Below are 19,134 nucleotides of genomic sequence, written 5' to 3' on the forward strand. Positions count from 1 at the left end.
TACTGCACCCTCTAAATATAATACGACCACACACTGCACTCTATGAATATAATACGACCACACACTGCACTCTCTGAATATAATACTATCACACACTGTACCCTCTAAATATAATACTATCAGACACTGGACTCTCTGAATAATAATATGACCACACACTGCGACCTCTAAATATAATACTATTACACACTGCACCCTCTAAATATAATACTACCACACACTGCACCCTCTGTATATAATACTATCACACACTGCTCTCTCTGAATATAATACTATCACACACTGCACCCTCTGAATATAATACCGCCACACACTGCGCCCTCTTAATATAATACTACCACACACTGCACCCTCTAAATATAATACTATCACACACTGCACCCTCTGAATATAATACCGCCACACACTGCGCCCTCTAAATATAATACTACCACACACTGCACCCTCTAAATATAATACTATCACACACTGCACTCTCTGAATATAATACTATCACACACTGTACCCTCTAAATATAATACTATCAGACACTGGACTCTCTGAATAATAATATGACCACACACTGCGACCTCTAAATATAATACTATTACACACTGCACCCTCTAAATATAATACTACCACACACTGCACCCTCTGTATATAATACTATCACACACTGCTCTCTCTGAATATAATACTATCACACACTGCACCCTCTGAATATAATACCGCCACACACTGCGCCCTCTTAATATAATACTACCACACACTGCACCCTCTAAATATAATACTATCACACACTGCACCCTCTGAATATAATACCGCCACACACTGCGCCCTCTAAATATAATACTACCACGCACTGCACCCTCTAAATATAATACTATCACACACTGCACCCTCTAAATATAATACCGCCACACACTGCGCCCTCTGAATATAATACTATCACACACTGCACTCTCTGAATATAATACTACCAAACACTGCACTCTCTGAAAATAATACCACACACTGCACTCTTTGAATATAACTTGCTGGGCAGTGCACCCTCTCAATAAAATACCCAAATGTATTGTGGCCCATTAAAAAAACGTACCAGCCCAGAAATTCCTCATAATATACACTATACTTCTGAAATGCAGAACACTCTGTGCCTTCACATATAGTAATAATGCCCCATCTTGTGCCCCCACATATAATAATTATGACCCGTCCTGTTCCCCCAACATAATAATAATGCCCTCTGTCCTGTGCCGCTAACATATAATGCCCCCTGTGCTTTGCCCCTCATATATAATGCCCCCATCACGCGTCCCTCACATATAATGCCCCCTGTGCTGTGCCCCTCACATATAATGCCCCCTGTCCTGTGCCCCTCACATATAATGCCCCCATCATGTGTCCCTCACATATAATGCTCCTGTCCTGTGCCCCTCACATATAATGCCCCCTGTCCTGTGCCCCTCACATATAATGCCCCATCATGTGTCCCTCACATATAATGCTCCTGTCCTGTGCCCCTCACATATAATGCACCCTGTCCTGTACCCCTCTCATATAATACCCCATGTCCTGTGCCCCTTGACATATAATGCCCCCTGTGCTGTGCCCTTCACATATAATGTCCCCTGTGCCCCTCACATATAATGCCCCCTGTGCTGTGCCCCTCACATATAATGCTCCCTGTGTTGTGCCCCTCACATATAATGCCCCCTGTGCTGTGCCCCACACATATAAATTATATGTGTGGGGCACAGCACAGGGGGCATTATATGTCAGGGGCACAGCCCAGGGGGCATTATATGATATAATGCCCCCTGTGCTGTGCCCTACACATATAATGCCCCGGTGTTGTGCCCCTCACATATAATGCCCCCTGTGCTGTGCCCCTCACATATAATGCCCCTGTGCTGTGCCCCACACATATAATGCCCCTTGCGCCACATGGCCATCAAGTTGCTGTGTCGCAGCCAAAAGGGAACTCAGAGATGCAGGAGTCGTTTCTGGAGGGACCGGAAGTCGGGGCTGCACCGATAGTGTCCTTCCTGCCCAGCACCATTTTAGAGAAGCCCACTATAAGAGATGCCACAAAGAGCAACCTCTCCAGTCTGCAGAAAGAGACAGAGTATACAGACATGGCGGAGAGCAGCGTTCCACGTGGTCAAGTTGGAAAAATGGCGCCGGAAACACGGAAAGTTGTGGCAGTCGCAGCCCAACTTTTTCAAGAGCTTGCTGACCGTCTGAGCAGTTGTCATTAGACGAAGAGGGGGCCTGCAATCTTCCCCCACTGCCTGATGATGACGATGATTGGCCAGAGACACCTCCAGCGAACAGTGCAGGGACACCTGGAGGTGCGTCACCGGTGAGATTGTCCCCTCACCACAGGACCTGGGGCTCGTGGGCCGAGATCCCGTTGGAGTCTTCTGTGAGTACCCTGCCAGAGGCGGCCTATTCTTCCTCCTCCAGTCCTGAGGTCATTCCTTGATCAAGTTTGCCAAGTGCACGACCGTGCTCACCGGAATGGCCGCAATGGGTGTTCGGAGATGAGCCAGAGCTGATCGAGTACATGCACAGAGTACTTCAACCAATACCTGGGAAGCCACTCCCACCAATCCCAACAGCAGAAAGGGAAAGGGCCCGTCAAGAAGCCGAGCTGACTGAATTGATGGAAAAGTTAAAGGCCCGACACAAAAAACTTTATGTCCCGAAACACGTACACTTGCCCCTGAAGAGAAAGCACGGTGGCAAGAAAACACCAAAGAAATGGAGGCATTGTATATTCGCAAATGGGATCACCCCCGAGAAGGGGAGGAGCCATTAGAAAGGAGAAGAGCAACTGTGGCCAAGTTCGACAAGGTCAGAGGTTATGGGGCACTCCTTGACTGCCACACTGGGCAGACCATCCTTGTAAACCGGCGAGCAGTGCAAAGGCCATATCTCCATAAAAAGTTCAATACCTTGGAGGTGGGTGAAATTGTGTAGTACACCCCCCGTCCAGAGCCTTGGTGGAGAATGGGCTGCAGCGGTCACAAGACCAACAGCCCCAACACAGCTTCCTTTCAAATATTTCCCGTCAACGGATTGGGAGTCTGATCCCTTCAACTTGAGGCCGACAAGGTCTGCTCCTAAAGCCTCCACCAGCGTACCCAAGGAGGAGGAGCTTCAAGAGAAAAGTTCATCATCTTCTATGTACAGTAAAGAGTCAAGTGCATCACCTGCTATGTACAGCAAAGAACCAAGTTCTTCATTTTCTTCATACCATCGAGAGTCAAGTTTTACACAGGGTGAAGAAAATAGGCCAAAATTGCGGCCACCCAAGTCGGTACCTAGACCCTCTCGGAGTGAGAGTTTGTCTAACCTTCGGGTACCCACAGATGTACCAGGGCCCTCTCGGAGCAGTGAGAGTTTGCCAATTCCTTAGGTACCAACGAAAGGGTCATGGGTTGCTCCTAATTTGGAGATGGTGCTCAAGCCTTATTGCCCCACTGTGATCCCGGCTAGTAAGCCTATAACCCCTTCTCAAGCTACCTTCCACAACTCCATTCTCACCAATGTGGTGTGGCAAAGCTATGTCAAGTCTGATCCTGCCCCTGATGTTGGCAGATAGAGGGGAATCAAGAGAGGCACTACAAGAGTAAAGAAGAACATCTTCTAAAGAGACTCTAAAGTAATGTCTTATTGTTTTTTTCTCTGTCTAACCATTTTGCTTTGCAGTAATCAAGTTCAAGAAAAGTGCCTAGCAGGACTGTGCTAAGTTTGTTTCAGTTTAAAGTTCAGCAACGTAACCACTAAGCTTGTGCCTGACTATTTAGTCAAGAGACTCCTAGCCTGTAGGAGATTCATCAAGGACTGTACCCGGCTGAGTTGTGGTTAAGGCCGTGTTCACTTTCTATTAAACTCCTAGTGTAGGTGGACTGCTGATCCTTACATGCCTGCTTCATGTATATACCACCATCCTCATAAGAACTCTTATGAAAAATGTTGCACTTATCTGGTGAATGCACCTGAAATATGTTGGAGTGTTTATAAATGTATAGTAAATATGTATATGGTTCCGTACACAGAAAAGATGTTCCTGTGTCTGTGTACATAAGTAGTAAGCAAGGTCTGTACATAGAAAATATAGTCAAATGTCTATGTACATAAAAATAGCTTAGTGTTGTGCATGGAAAATATCGACGTACTGCACGTGCACACTCAACACTACAATTGAGTCCAATTCTCGTACACACAAATGTATCGTAAATCAAAAGGTGTTTAGTAGTAACCCAATAGGGGACACCTCGGCTCCTCCGAGGGTAGTATTATTGCTGTTGCCCATCGCTAGCACCTATCTCGGAACAAAAATAATAGGGAGGATTCCCTTTCAAATAGTACTTGCACATAGTACCCTAAATTACTCACTTAATGTACTACTTCAAAATGTCTCTAGTACATACACAAAAACAAATAAATATCTCACTTAAGTAACAGTTAAGGAATTGTAGCATATTGATACCCAATTCCTGCCACTGTTAGGTACACTTCTTCTGTTCTTTATTCATTGCGTGTGTGAGATGCTCTGCCTGGCCAGTAGATGCTCTTGCTAGTACAAAAGTAAACACGTAATTTTCAGAATAACCTGGATAGGTTGCTTAGAAAGTGTTCTAGGGGTAAGTAGCGTGTAGTCGATAGACCCTAGCAGCCACCCTTACTGTGACCTAGCTTAGGGCTAGCCAGTATACCTTTCGTGTACTAACTAACAGGTAACTTATTGTTGGCATAAAATGTGTGAGATAACAAAATGTATAGTCAGCTTGAAGCTAACAGCATAGAGAGCTGAACTAATGTCTAGTAAGCTTAAAAAAATATATATGTATAATAAGTTTTATAAGGTTATATAGGAAGCTAGAAGCTAAAGTATAGATAGCTCCTTTAAATGTCTTGATAGCATTCAAATGTCTAGATAGTATTCAAATGTCTAAGTAGGATGTCTAGCTCAAGTATAAATCATCCTGTTCTATAGCATCCTGTTCTAATTATCGTCCTAGTCCCTTTGTCTCAGGGGACAGATGTCGAGGCCGACTTATGTTTAGTAAGGGGGTTTGTGGTGTCCCAGTACCGCATTTCACACGGTACTTGTTTATCTGTGGGTCCCCATAGCCAGAGTCCCTAGGACTTAGTAGTCTTTATTGGTCAGTTCGCCGCTAGTCGCCTCCATTATAGTATATAGATTACTAATTTATCTATAAAATAATGTATATGTGTTAATATGTGTTATTTCAGTATGTAAATGGTTAATTACTTGTTTCTGCGGCATTGCAGGGCCTTCGGGTCATGTACATGGAGCCTGTGATGTAAGCAATCCCATCTCACCATGTAAAGTGAGTGGCAGACATTTGGACTAATCAAAATCGTCACGCCCCCTGCCCATATAAGGGAGCGGCGGCCATCTTATCGCTCTCTTGCTCCTGCCTTTCATCAGAGAAGGACCTGTATTGCAGTCATTGCAGTGAGTTAGGTCTGAGCCTTGCGGCAACGGCCAAACGATATAAATTATAGAGTGTGTCATCCCCTAAGCACTCTGCAGCATCACCGGACTCAATATTTCCCCTAAATCCGGACGGATCTGCACATCATTCCCTAAATTCAGAGACTGTAGGTCTTATGCAAGGTCCCCAACTTCTACCAGTCGCTAAGCAACCAAAGAACTGTATTAAGAGACTGTTATTACGTATTGGATATTGCAAGCACTGCAGTAAAGTTATTGAAGTTCAAGTTCAATCTACTTGTGGACCTTCAGTCATTTCATTGCACCTATCGCTTCTGGGAAGGGCGGCGATAGGCCGGAACATAGATTCAGCATACCAGCCCTCACCCTGGCGTCACGAGTGACTGGGTTAATATTATCTCCTCATATACCAACATCCTACCATCCTTACCATACACCCCCCAAGGGCTACCACAGATTAATAGATAGGAGATAGATAGATAGATAGACATGAGATAGATAGATAGATATGGCCAGCAACCAGTCCTGGCGTTTAGTGAGTAGGGGCCCCATTGGGGGAGAGAGAGATAGATAAATAGATATGAAAAAGACAGATGATAGATAAATAAATAAATAGATAGATATTAAAGTGTTTCCCAAATAGGGTGCCTCCAGCTATTGCAAAACTACAACTCTGAGCATGCCCACGCAGCCAAAAACATGCTGGGAGTTGTAGTTTTGCAACAGCAGAGGGCACCCTGGTTGAGAATCTATATCATTGTTTTTCAACCAAGGGGCCTCTAGCTGTTTCATGAGATATTGCCTATTTATCTCCTACTAATCCCCAAATTACAACCTCCCCCTCCAGAAAGTAACTTACTATGATTAATGGGTGCTTCCTTAGGCATGGGAAGTCTTCCAATTACCAGAGGCAACCGAGTGTCAGGGGCTTGGAGAAGGAAAAACAGATCATGTGATCCTGCTCCACCAATAGTGTGAGGGGAGGGGCATCCTCTCTGCTCTCAGCTACAACATGCCACAGGTTTTAAGAAAAAATGTCTCTGGTAGCAGCAGCCTCCTCTGTTTGCCCCTGGAAGCAGGAGACCGCTTTAAACTGCAGTCTCCTGCTTCTGTACTTGGGCTGCAAGCCGATTTTTTTCACAGGTTTGAATTTTTCCCCTCACACCGGCCTGCAGTGGATCGCATCCCTGAAGCTCACACGCTGTGTACTCACAGCGTGCGTGAATGCCAAGCTTCGGCTCCACCATGCTAGGGGGCAGCAATCTCGGGTGGGGGGGGGGGGCGGGGGGGGGCAATTGCCCTCCCCCCCTGGATCCGCCACTGGTTGGAGATCAGGGAGGATTTTGAGAGAGCAGTTGGGTTGTGGGTGGCCGGCAGAGTGTAAGGAGTCCCACTCAGCCATCATGGCGGACTATGGGGGGGGGGACTTGGAGGCACTGCAAGGAAAACGGTGATGGAGGCTTGGACGGAATAGGATGGAGAGGCTGGGGGCGGTGCCACAGTAGAAGGTGGTACCTCAGCGGTTGAGGTTACTAATGGATGGGGGGCTACAAAGGCGGTGCCTTTGGGTCAGGTGACTACGGCCAAGGGCAAAGTAAGAGCCCGGTAGACGTGTTAGGATGCCTTCAAGTCCCCTTGCCTTTGAATAGGGTTAAAAAAGTTGTTTGCACTAATTTGCACTGTTATGCAATATGTTAATATGTTAATGGGTAATGTTTACCCGATTGCTCAATGGATATTTAAAATGGTTATTTATGTTATTTATGTGATGTTAATAAATATGGCCGCTGTGGCCTTTTCCACCAACAGTTGTGTAAGTATATTCTTTGAGGGAAAGAGGGTGGGAAAGGTTGAGTGGAAGTAGCGGATCCCCTAATCATGCTATTCTGCCTGTATAGAAATTCATTGCATACTATTATCTCCCCCAATAAACCCATATGAAGATATTACTATCTCTTCATATTTTTCTTTGGTAATTTTCCTTATTCCTACATACATGTTTTTATTCCTATTATATTCACTCTTCTTTTCTATTTTTCTTGTAACTAATCTTCTTTTTTATTTTATTCACTATTATTATATTTTTATTTTCATTTTTATTTTTATATTCTCTTCTTTTTTATATTGATTTCTATTTTTATTTTATTTTTATCTTTATTTTTATTTTTAATTTTATTTTAAATTTTTTACATTTTTTTACACTTTTATTTTATTTATTTTTCATATTTTCACCCATTTCCACATTCCTATCTTTGTTCATATTATTACATTAATTAGTAGGTTTCTCTCTATCAATTTTTTCTTACACTATCCATTCATGTTTATAATTATCACTTTACTCGTTTATTTTATTCTGTTTATATACGTCTTTCCATCTTATTATATCTCCTTGATATTTAACATTTAATCAAGGTTGCCTTGATATATTTTACAATTAAGTATTAGTATTACAAATGTAGACTCCTGTTGTCTTTTTTGGGAGGCTCCCCTCTGGTATTCGGCTATGGCGGTGTTCACACTATGTGTGAATGCCGCCGTGGCCCTGCGCCTGCGGTGTGCCTGCCCAGTTATTATACTTTATCATTACGGTTCTCCTCGGATGTTTGGCTGGGATGATGTTCACACCTTATGTGCGGTTGCCGCCGCAGTTATCCACCTGTTGTGAGAACATGGGGTTTTTGGTCTCTGGTCTGTAGAACGTCTAATTGGGAATATTCTGTTACAACCCTGAGTGCTGGCCCTTCGTTAGGGCGGTGTTCACATTGGATATTGATATCGCCCCGACGTACTGTCACCATATGCTTCCTTGGTCTAAAGATATATGTATCCATCTATATTCATTAGAATTGTGTTATGTTTATACTATATATTTCTTCACTGAATCCCATCTGGCCATTAACTATACCTAAATGGTATTCACACTAAGCGTTTACCTGCCGCATTACCCAATTATTGGTAGGGACAGTTAAACAACAAAAAAATCCATGTCACATTTTTAATGCTTCTTGTTCCTTTAATCTAGTTAATTGAAAAGAGTTGTGTATAAAAAGACCATTGCTGTCATTTGAAAATATGACTACTGAAGAAAGGGTCGGATAACACTAGCACCCTGAAACGCGTCTAGTTGCTTTTAAACTTATGCTACTCATTGCTAAAAGGACTTTTATTGCTATATACCCACTGGTGAATGACTCTGGACAGTTATCATCTGGATAGCACTTACAGCTCTGAACGAGCGATCCATCTCCAGCACTTACCTACATCCAAGCCTTGACTTAACCAGTCCTAGCTCCCACAGTCCGCATCAGTTCTGACGTCAGACGCCTAAACCATGAGGTTCTGTTTACATCCCCTCGATTCCATCGGGCGGCATCACCCGGGCCCTGCGCCGTCAGGACCAGCCGCCGTTTGTGCACGCCAGCACCTACTCTCTGCAAGTATATCTGCAGTCAAGTGAAATATTGCCGAATGTAACGGAGCATCAAAGGAACTGGTAAAATAATTTATTCTGTTTACAATATCATTTGATACAATTGATGTAGAATGATCCAATCAGAGACATTATAGCATTGCTGTGACTATTGTTACACTATCAAGGACTGTTCTATCCAACAAAGCCTTACTATTATCCAATGAATATCACTCTGCATTTTAACCAGTAATTATTATAGCAATTCAGTGGCGTATTGATTGTATTTTATTGTATTTTTAACTAGTAATTTTTCTCTCCCACAAGGGCCCTCTGAGAGTGGAATTTGCTATTATATATTTTCAATAAACTAATAGAATAATTGAAGCGCGGTCTTATTGTAATTTCATTCAAACACTTACCTTGAGGTTGGGGAAATTTGCTATTTTTCATTGTCATTTGCTATTTTTCAAGTGTATAATTGTGAGCTGCACACAAAAAATGTTTTCGTTCCTTTTAATTTAAAAATCAGTTGATTTAAAAAACAAAAAGTTTTTCACCGGAGTACCCTTTAAAGGTAATTGGATCGCTACGATCCCAGAGCGGAGTTGCCCACGCCAGGGCCTTTCCAGACAAGAGGCTGATTACAAAGGCCACCATAGCACGCTCCATAGGAAACTGATCCACCTTGAGCTCCAGGTGCAAGGAGCACTGCGTCACAAAGCCCCTACAGTGCTTTGAATCTCCGTCAAACTTTGCGGGAAGGGGAAGACGAAGCTTAGATGCTGAAGGAGTCAGAAACTGATGGTGACTGCTGCTGCATAGTCAGAAGTAGCTGCGCCATAGCAGTTGATTTAATTGCTGAGCCTGATGGGCCAACAGTTGCAACTGACGGACCACTTCGGAGGAGAGATCCGAATCCTCAGGCAGAGGTACCTTGGCGGGATCCATGGCCGGATCTTACTGTAAGACTCACAGCAGATGGCAGGTACCCAGGGAGTAGTAGATCCGTAGTTCCACGGTAGTCTGGAGCGGGTGATGTAGTGGATCCGCTGGACCTGTGTGGCAGGTGACGCGGGCCATGCCAGGGAGCGGAGTCTAAGGTGCCGCTGGTTTTCACCAGAGCCCGCCGCAAAGTGGGTTGGACTTGCTGCGGCAGGCGACTCCCAGGTCGCTACCCCTGGCACGAGTCGACCACACAGGCTGCTGAGGTGATGCGTTGTACCGAAGGAATATGCAGGACATAGTCAGGCTGGCTAGAGGTCAGGGCAGGTGGCACAGGAGCGTAGTCAGTAGGATAGCAGAAGGTCAATAGGCTGGCGGCTAGAAACACGGTCGGGTCACGGAATGCAAAGGTCTGGTACATGGCAAAGGAACACTAGGACTGCTTTCTCTAAGGCGCAAGGCAAACAAAGATCCGGCAAGGGTACTAGGGAGGTGCTACAACTTATAATAATGGTTCAGTTGTAATACTAATTATTGGCGCACTGGCCCTTTAAATCTCAAAGCTTCGGCACACGCGCGCACTAGGTGGCGGGGGCGCGCGTGTCGGAGCTGAGAGACAGAGGCCAGGGACGGAGGTGAGTGATCTCTTCAAAATCTTCAATTGACATTTATAAAAATGTCTTTAATCTCTTCAATTGTGAGGCCTTATGGTCTCGTCAGGCTGCTGCCACATCCAGGCTCCAAGGAAATTGGTTGGAACGATAAAAATAAACCATAACATGGCACACGTGTTCAATCTGGTTGTCAAGCGGCCTCTAAGAGGCTAGAAGAAGCGCACACAGCGCAAAACCTCCGTCAGTCGCCTCTGAGCGCCCTGCATCATGTCTGTAACTCGAGACGTCTTTGTGAGCAGTTGAAGTGGAGTCGGCTGACGGAAGCCTAATGGTGAGTCCGGGTAACTGTGTCTCTTCTATACTAGTTGCATTCTGCTAAAACCCTCCTGTGCCAAGTGCATCAGGTTTGAAATGTTTCAAGTGTCAAGGGGTACTCTGCCCCTAGATATCTTAACCCCTATCAAAAGGATCGCGGGGGGTCGCTGCGGTCGGATTCACTGCGATCTCCGGACAGCACCCCGGCATTCTGAACATTATTTGCTGGGCTTGGGCCCCCTTAGTCATTATGTGACGCCATGCCCCCTCCATTCAGGTATACGGAAGGGGGCATGATGAACGACCACAGCCACCACGTACCCTCCTATTGACATGAATAGAGGGGGGGGGGGGCATGACATCAACACCACGGCCGTCCGAACCCAGCAAAACATGTGCTGCCCGGAGATCAGACAGGGAATGAGATGTCCAGGGGTGGAGTATATTTTTAACTGTGAAAAGACATTTTCGGAATTGTGATTTTGGTTGTGATGACTGTCAGTCATCTAATATGTCTTCTAATATTACCACCAACATTTACAGAGGTTTGGTGTTCAATGAACAAATATCTCTCTTAACCCCTTCATGGCCCAGCTATTTCTTTTTGAGGGGGGGAGGGGGTGGCTTACATTTTTTTTTCCTTCTCACATTCTTTAGTATTTTTCCACTGTCAAAGTTGTATTAGGGCTTCTTCTTTGCAGGACATGTTGTACTTTTAGTGCAGTTTATTTTATCGTATGATGTGTTACGGAGCCAGAATATAAAAATATATGTAATGCACATTTCACTAAGCGTCCGCCGGTGAGTCAAATGTGCGGAATGTCCACATCTGTTTTTTATGCGGATATTCCACACAGTTAACTTCAAATGACGCAAAGGAATATTCTTGGTATTTTGGTCATTATTTTAACCAAAATTAGAAGTGGAATTAGTCTGACTGTAATTTACAAATAAAGCAAACAAAACACAAAATGTTCAAAATGATAGACTCATTGCTTAACCCCCGCAAATGTGTTTGATGTTTATTTTAGAAATTAAACTCTAGTATTGACATTTAAACCTACAGCCGTAAAATGACAAACACTAGCACTGTAGCTCACTTGGTCTACCACTAAAACATACCCTCTCGGGCCTTGTATGATTGAATTGACCCCTCCTGACATAGATGGCTACATTGAAGATGTGTAACCTTACAGTTTATCAGAACATTACATGTTACCGGGAGCCTAAGAATATACCATGATTTTCAGCACTGCGCGGCAATTACATTGGCAGTGACTTCATTATAGAATGTGAGCTTGTATAATTCTTAGAGATGAGATCCAGGCCTCAGATTTATTTTGTCTATGTTCCAAAATCCCAATCAAGTCTATGGGATTTTTTTGATTATCCATTATGACCCGTTATAGCCCGTCATAAATTACGGACGTTAGTTGTGACGAAAGAAATAACGGCACATGAACTAATTTTTCTTCCATCACAAGAAACGTGTAAATTAACGGCCGTTATGTTTAACATTGAAGTCTATGGCAAACGGATGAGCCTTTATGTCATCGGTTTGCACCTGGTTTATAATATCCGTTATTACTTCTGAGCATGCTCAGAAGAGGTGACATCAGCAGACTCCTGCAGTGCTGAGGGACTACTAATACTCCCATCATGGAACATACTTGTTTCCTTGATGGGAGTAGTAATTCCCTGGCTGCGGGAGTCTGACGGTGGCTGGGGAGGCTACATGGAGCAGACTCTGTTCAATGATGGGGATTGTAGTACAGGGGCTGAGGGATTGAACGCACCGGGTCTCACTTCTGAGACCCGATGCGATTAGAAGTTATTAAACATGGGAGCAAGCGGCATGCTCCACTCCCCTGCAATGTACGATGTATTTTACTTTCATTTTAAAATTCCCCACCAGGAGCCCAGAATGGCCGGTACTGAAGAGCCATTCAGGGCTCCTAGTGTGGGGTTTTCAAATAGAAGCACTGCAGTGGGGAAAATTATACAGAATCCCTGGGGGGGGGGTACATGTCTGGCCCCCGCAGTGCTTGTATATATCTTGCCCCCTGCTGTGCAAAATAAGTCTTGCCCCCCTGCAGCTTATATATATATATTGTCCCCCACAGCGCATATATATTGCCCACCGCGGTGCATATATCCCCCCCCCCCCCCCCCGGCAGCTTATAAGCTGACGGCAGCGCTATGAATTAGAAGTATTCTATTAGCAGTGCATCGGGCCGTTAAGTCGGCTGGCGAGATGCGCTGCGGAAAGAATACTTGTCATTCATAATGCTGCAGCAGCATCAGTATATAGATGCGCTGCGGGGGTCAGACATATGTCTATATGTCTGGCCCCTACAGCGCTTCTACAATCATATGCCTCCGCAGCGCTATAAATGAAAAGTATTCTAACAGCAGGGAATCTGGCCAGGAAGCCAGCGCTATGCACTGCTGAAAGAATAGTTGTCATTCATAGCGCTGCGGAGACATATGATTATAGAAACACTGTGGGGGCCAGACATATAGCGTTATCTGGCCCCCACAGTGCTTCTATGTACATAAGCCGCTGCAGCGCTATGAATGACAAGTATTCTTTCAGCAGCGCATCGCGCCGGACGGCTTCCCAGGCCGATGCGCTGCTAATAGAATACTTTTCATTCATAGCGCTGCCGGGGCTTATGATAGCGCTGCTGCTGGGGGAATATATATGCGCTGCAGTGGGCAATCTATATATGCGCTGCGGTGGGAAATATATATATGCGCAGCAGGGGGGCAAAATATATAGAAGCGCTGCGGGGGCCAGATATATAAGCCCCACCCCCAGCGATTCTATATATTTTCCCCACCGTAGCGCTTCTATTTGAAAACCCAGCCGGGACTCCTGAGTGGCTCCTCAGTAGTTAAAAAATTTAAGTAAAATACATCGTTATCGCAGGGGAGTGGAGCATGCCGCCCGTTCCCCTGTTCAATAACTTCCAATTGCATTGGGTCTCAGAAGTGAGACCCGGTGCGATCATTCCTTCATCCCCTGTACTACAACTCCATCATGGAACATGTAGAAATGCTCAAACATCTGGAATGCATTTAGCTGACATTCACTTCCATTAGCACTATGTGAAAACATGATAAAAAATGTATATAACATTCATGTGAATCTGTTTCTATATAATGGGGGAAAACAGCTGATGTCAGCTGTTGTGGAGCTCTGGTAACTTCTGTGACCTAAAGACATTTCTCCGCCGTTGCACCCCATCTTTTTTACTATGAAATGTAACTGTACCCCGTTTTCACTACTCTGTGGAATGTGTAGCTTCTGTACAGAAAAAAATGCGCTTCTGCTAGTAAACTCGGTTTATACAGCTTGGTGTCTTACTATAATTAACAACAGCTGCAATGTATTTAACTGACCGTCAAAAGGAATAACCAGCTTGTGGGAAGTTTTATCTTTTATAAAAGTTTTTTTTAAATAGGATTCAATAACTATATGAACTGTATTTATCCCTATAAATGTAGAAACAATTATTTGAAAAGAGTTTGAATATATAAATACTTCTATTAATAAAGCTTTATAAAATGATACATTACTGTCTCTACGCAGACTTGTCAGGACATGTTTACATATTACTCGGGGTGGGGGGCCCCACGCTATAAACATTCACATCCATTTAGGAGACTACGTCGGTGAATGTGGGAGAAAGGGGGGCGAAGCTATGCAGGGTAGGGGATACATATTACTCGGGGTGAGGGGGGCCCCACACTATAAACATTCACTTCCATTTAGGAGACTACATCAGTGAATGTGGGAGAAAGGGGGGCAAAGCTATGCAGTGACATGGGAGTGGCCTAGTGATGGGAAGGGGCGAGGAACCTGTCACTTTACTTCTGGTGGGGTCACTTTACTTCTGGTGGGTGGTTTGACGAAAGGTATCCACTAGAAAAGGGGGCGTGGCACCTGTCACTTTGCTTCCGGTGGGTGGAAGGTATCCCCCCCTCACAACTCATCTTAAGCGATGTTACCCAACCAGAGTGCATCCAGCTTTTGCAAAACTACAACTCCCATTATTGCCGAACATGTTGGGAAACACGGATCGAAAGGAAGAAGGGACTATGTATGGCAACTATGTTTTAGCCCCTTACATCCCTATTGTTTCCTGTAGAGATTTTTTTATTTCCGTATTCCTCAGACTGTATATAATGGGGTTGATCAGAGGAGTTAACACGGTATATAACAGGGAAAGGATTTTACTAAGGTTCATAGTTTTTTCTCCTTTCGGAGAAAAATAAACAATCAGTATAGTAAAGTAAAATATGGAGACCACAACGAGGTGGGAGCTACAGGTGGAGAAGGCTTTCTGTCTACTTATATTGGATTGGAACCGTAAGATGGTGGCAATAATGTTAACATAAGATATAATTATTATGATAGGCATGAACATTACTAATAAACACATAATATAGACCTCTAATTCAATACTGTAAGTACTAGAACAGGCCATGTCTATTAAAGGAACAATATCACAGAAAAAATGGTCAATGATATTGGGTCCACAAAACATCAGCATTGAAAGTGTTACGGTATAAATCAATGCAATGGAAAACCCTATCACCCAACTCATAGTAGTCAATATGGCACAACATGCTCTTGTCATGATAGAGGAGTAATAGAGGGGTTTACAGATGGCCACATATCTGTCATAAGACATCACTGTGAGGAGAAGACACTCAAATACTTCGGAGGCACTGAAGAAATAAAACTGAGTCATACAACCAGCAAAGCTAATGGTCCCCCCATTATTCAGTAGGACGTGGAGGGTGCTGGGGACAATATCTGTGGTCAATAAGATGTCACTGATGGACAGTTGTGAGATGAAGAAGTACATTGGGGTGTGGAGGTTCTTGCTGGTGGACACCAGAGTGATGATCAGGAAATTCCCACATATTGTGCCCCAGTAAACCACCAGGAGAATAGAGAACAGGAAAATATTTGTGGTTTGGCTGCTTTGAAATCCTAAGAGGAAAAATCCACTGTCCGCAGTCAGATTGTTCTCCTGTATAAATAGCAAGAAAAAATTGTATTCACAATTAGTCATTTACTTATCTACATATTTGCTCAAGTAAATTGTACATGGCAAGTAATGAAATACCTTAATCATTAAATTTAAAGAAAGTGCAATATGCGGCTCTCAGAATGCAGCGACGCAAAACCGTGCGAGGTTAAAGGGGTACTCTGCTACTCAGCATTTGGAACAAACTGTTCCAAAAGCTGGAGCCGGCACCGGGAGCTTGTAACATCATAGCCCCGCCCCATATGATGTCACGCCCCACCCCCTCAATGCAAGTCTATGGAAGGGAGTGTGATGGCCATCACGCCCCCTCCCATAGACTTGAATTTGAGGGGACGGGGCATGACGTCATGAGGGGCGGGACCATGATGTCACAAGCTCCCGGCGCAGGCTCCAGCGTTCAGAACAGTTTGTTCCAAACACTGAGCAGCGGAGTACCCCTTTAAGTTAGAAGAAAAAAAACTATACAAATTTGGTATTACCATAAACATAAGCAACTGCCAGACAGCATCCTTGTCCTACCGTTAAATTTTACTTTATCTTAAAAGATGTCTCATCTCCCACCCTTACCACTTGGTGTCTGTGAGTCAGGAAACTCAGCAGTGAGGTAGATCCCATGATAACCTAAGCTTCCCTAACCTGGCTACAAGACCAAATGGCACCATTGCATTGAAAGCTGAGGATGAAATCAACAAACACAACTCAACCATGCAGTAGAAAAGCCGCTTGAATCCAGCGAGGTAGAAGGCATCCAATATGGCTTTATTTACATAGGATGTATCAATGCAGACAGAGAGAGATATCACCACTGTGCAAATAACAACGCGTTTTAATGGCTATTCTGTCATCTTAATCGAAACGCATTGTTTTTTGCACAGTGGTGATATCACTCTGACTGCAGAATAGCAATGGAAACATGTTATAGTGTCTGCACAGTTATAGTGTTTGCACAGATATTGTTTGGTCTGTTGATATATCCTTCGGGTACTGCTCATCTCCGTCGGGTATGGAGATGAGCAGTGCGGAATAGACGGACATGTCGGGCGGCGGTGGGGTATATATGAATGAGGCAGCGCAATGGGGGGTACAGGTCAGGTACGGCGGCGGAGAATGGAGCACTATAACAGCGCACGGGGGGGGCAGGTCTCTCCCTTCTCCGCTGCTCCTCTGTCAGATACAGAGATGAGCAGCAGAGAATGGAATGGCATGTCCCTGCTGTGCGCAGTGATAGTGATAGAAGACCGGGCAACAGGCAGGGGAGGAATCATACATATACACATAGGGGGAAATAAAATGGGGGAATATGATTATACAGTAAGGAACATTGAAGTTTAAAATCCACGCCGGGAGCCCTTAATGACTCCTCCGCACCTGCCATTCGGGGCTCCTGGTGGGGAAGTTAAAAATGAAAGTAAAATACATTGTATATTGCAGGGGAGCACAGCATGCCGCCCGCTCCCCTGTTTAATAACTTCTAATTGCATCGGATCACTCCCTCAGCCCCTGTACTACAACCCCTATCATGAAACAGAGTCTGTTCCATGATGGGGGTTATAGTACAAACACTATCATAGCCTCCCCAGCCACTGGCAGACTCCTGTAGCTGGGAAACTACTACTCCCATGATGGAAATAAGTCTGTTCCATGATGGGAGTAGTAGTAGTCCTGGCTGCGGGAGTCTGTAGACAGAGGTGACATGACGGATGTTATAACAGGTCTTAACGGATGAATATGCCAGTTATTTGACGGACATTATTCAGCCGTTAGCACCCGTTATTTCGTCCATTATTACACAGAAAACTGATATTTAATAAAAAAGGAATGCTCATAATAGTTGGTGCCTATCCAGGACTACAGAATCCACTGCCCCTCTGCTGTCCCTATGAATAAATTGTTGATGATCATGGAGTGGTTTACCCAGGGGTCAAGGAGGTGTCCAGGAAATTGTTATATAGGTGGTATATGAGCCCAAGTCGTATGAATCGGATCTCTCCCCAATCACTAACTTATTGTTGGAGGTGTGGATCAGAAGGGGAAACACTGGACCATATTTGGTGGGAATGCCCTATAATTCAAAAATATCGGAGGGAAATTTATAGGTGTGTTGAAACATATAACAGGATGTTCATTGCCCTGGGGTCCGGAGGTTGCATTATTATCATTGAACGTAAAGGCTGTCGATCCCAGTACTTATAATTATGTCCCATATCCTTTTCGTAGCGCGGTTAGCTATACCTAAAAGGTGGAAGTCCCCCAAAATACCAACCAGTACAGAACTACTAGATACAGTACATCATAATTATGAAATGGAATACATAATTGCAGGTAGACAAATTTCATCATTGTCTGTATGTGGTGCAAGTTCAAGGGATGCGGTTAGTAAATATAAAACATACAATCCGAATATGTGGCAGTTATTCTGTTTGTTTATTGTGTTTGTTTTCTGAGTTATTTTGTTGTAAAAAAAAAATCAATAAAAAAGATAATTAAAGGAAAATAAAAGTCCTGGGAAAAAAAGTTGTGGAAACTCAAGATTACCACTGAAGGGCTGGTTCTGCAGGACTCCTGCTAATGGGAATGGTGTTCCTGCTTTGGAAAAAGTGCAGGAACTTGAGCCCTGAGTTTAACTGGTTTACTGACTCCCAAGTTGCTTGAAGAAGATACAAAACTGGATTATTTCTAATAATTATACAGCTGAGTGCACAGGCCAGAGGTCCATTAAGAGGTCCGCTCAAGGAGAGCCAGATGGTTTGCTGAACAACGGACCACAACACACCCCATTGACTTTAATGGGGAACTATTTGGTTCTATCTGGTGTCTGTTTTTTTCGGCAGAATTTTAAATATTTGAGTGGAAAAACAATTACTCCTCAGAGTATTATATCTCCACCCAGTCTTGTTGTGTCAATGGATTCTGGGAGTGGAACGTCGATGCATGCGTGCACTCAGCCTTACAATCTTATACAGTTATATATATATATATATATATATAAAAAAGGGTGAAATAAAACTAGGGAAATTTCTCTGTGAATCAGTACAGTCCTATATTTTTTTGCTCCAATTCTATGTTTTAATAGTGGCTGAAATTCCACCCAATATAAAATGTCATTCTCCTCAACGGCAGTTATTCAGCATGTGTAGACTTTATATTTTGACAATGATTTTATTGCAGTTTCAGCACTGAAGTCGGTAACAAAATCCACAAAAAAGAGATATGACAATTGTTTCATCAAAGTGGGCTCCTGTACGTGGCCTCCCGAACGTGGGCTCCCGAATGTGGGCTCCTGAACGTGGCCTCCTGAACGTGGCCTCCTGAACG

This window comes from Hyla sarda, chromosome 4, assembly GCF_029499605.1.
Source record: "Hyla sarda isolate aHylSar1 chromosome 4, aHylSar1.hap1, whole genome shotgun sequence".
In the NCBI taxonomy this organism is placed as follows: Eukaryota; Metazoa; Chordata; class Amphibia; order Anura; family Hylidae; genus Hyla; species Hyla sarda.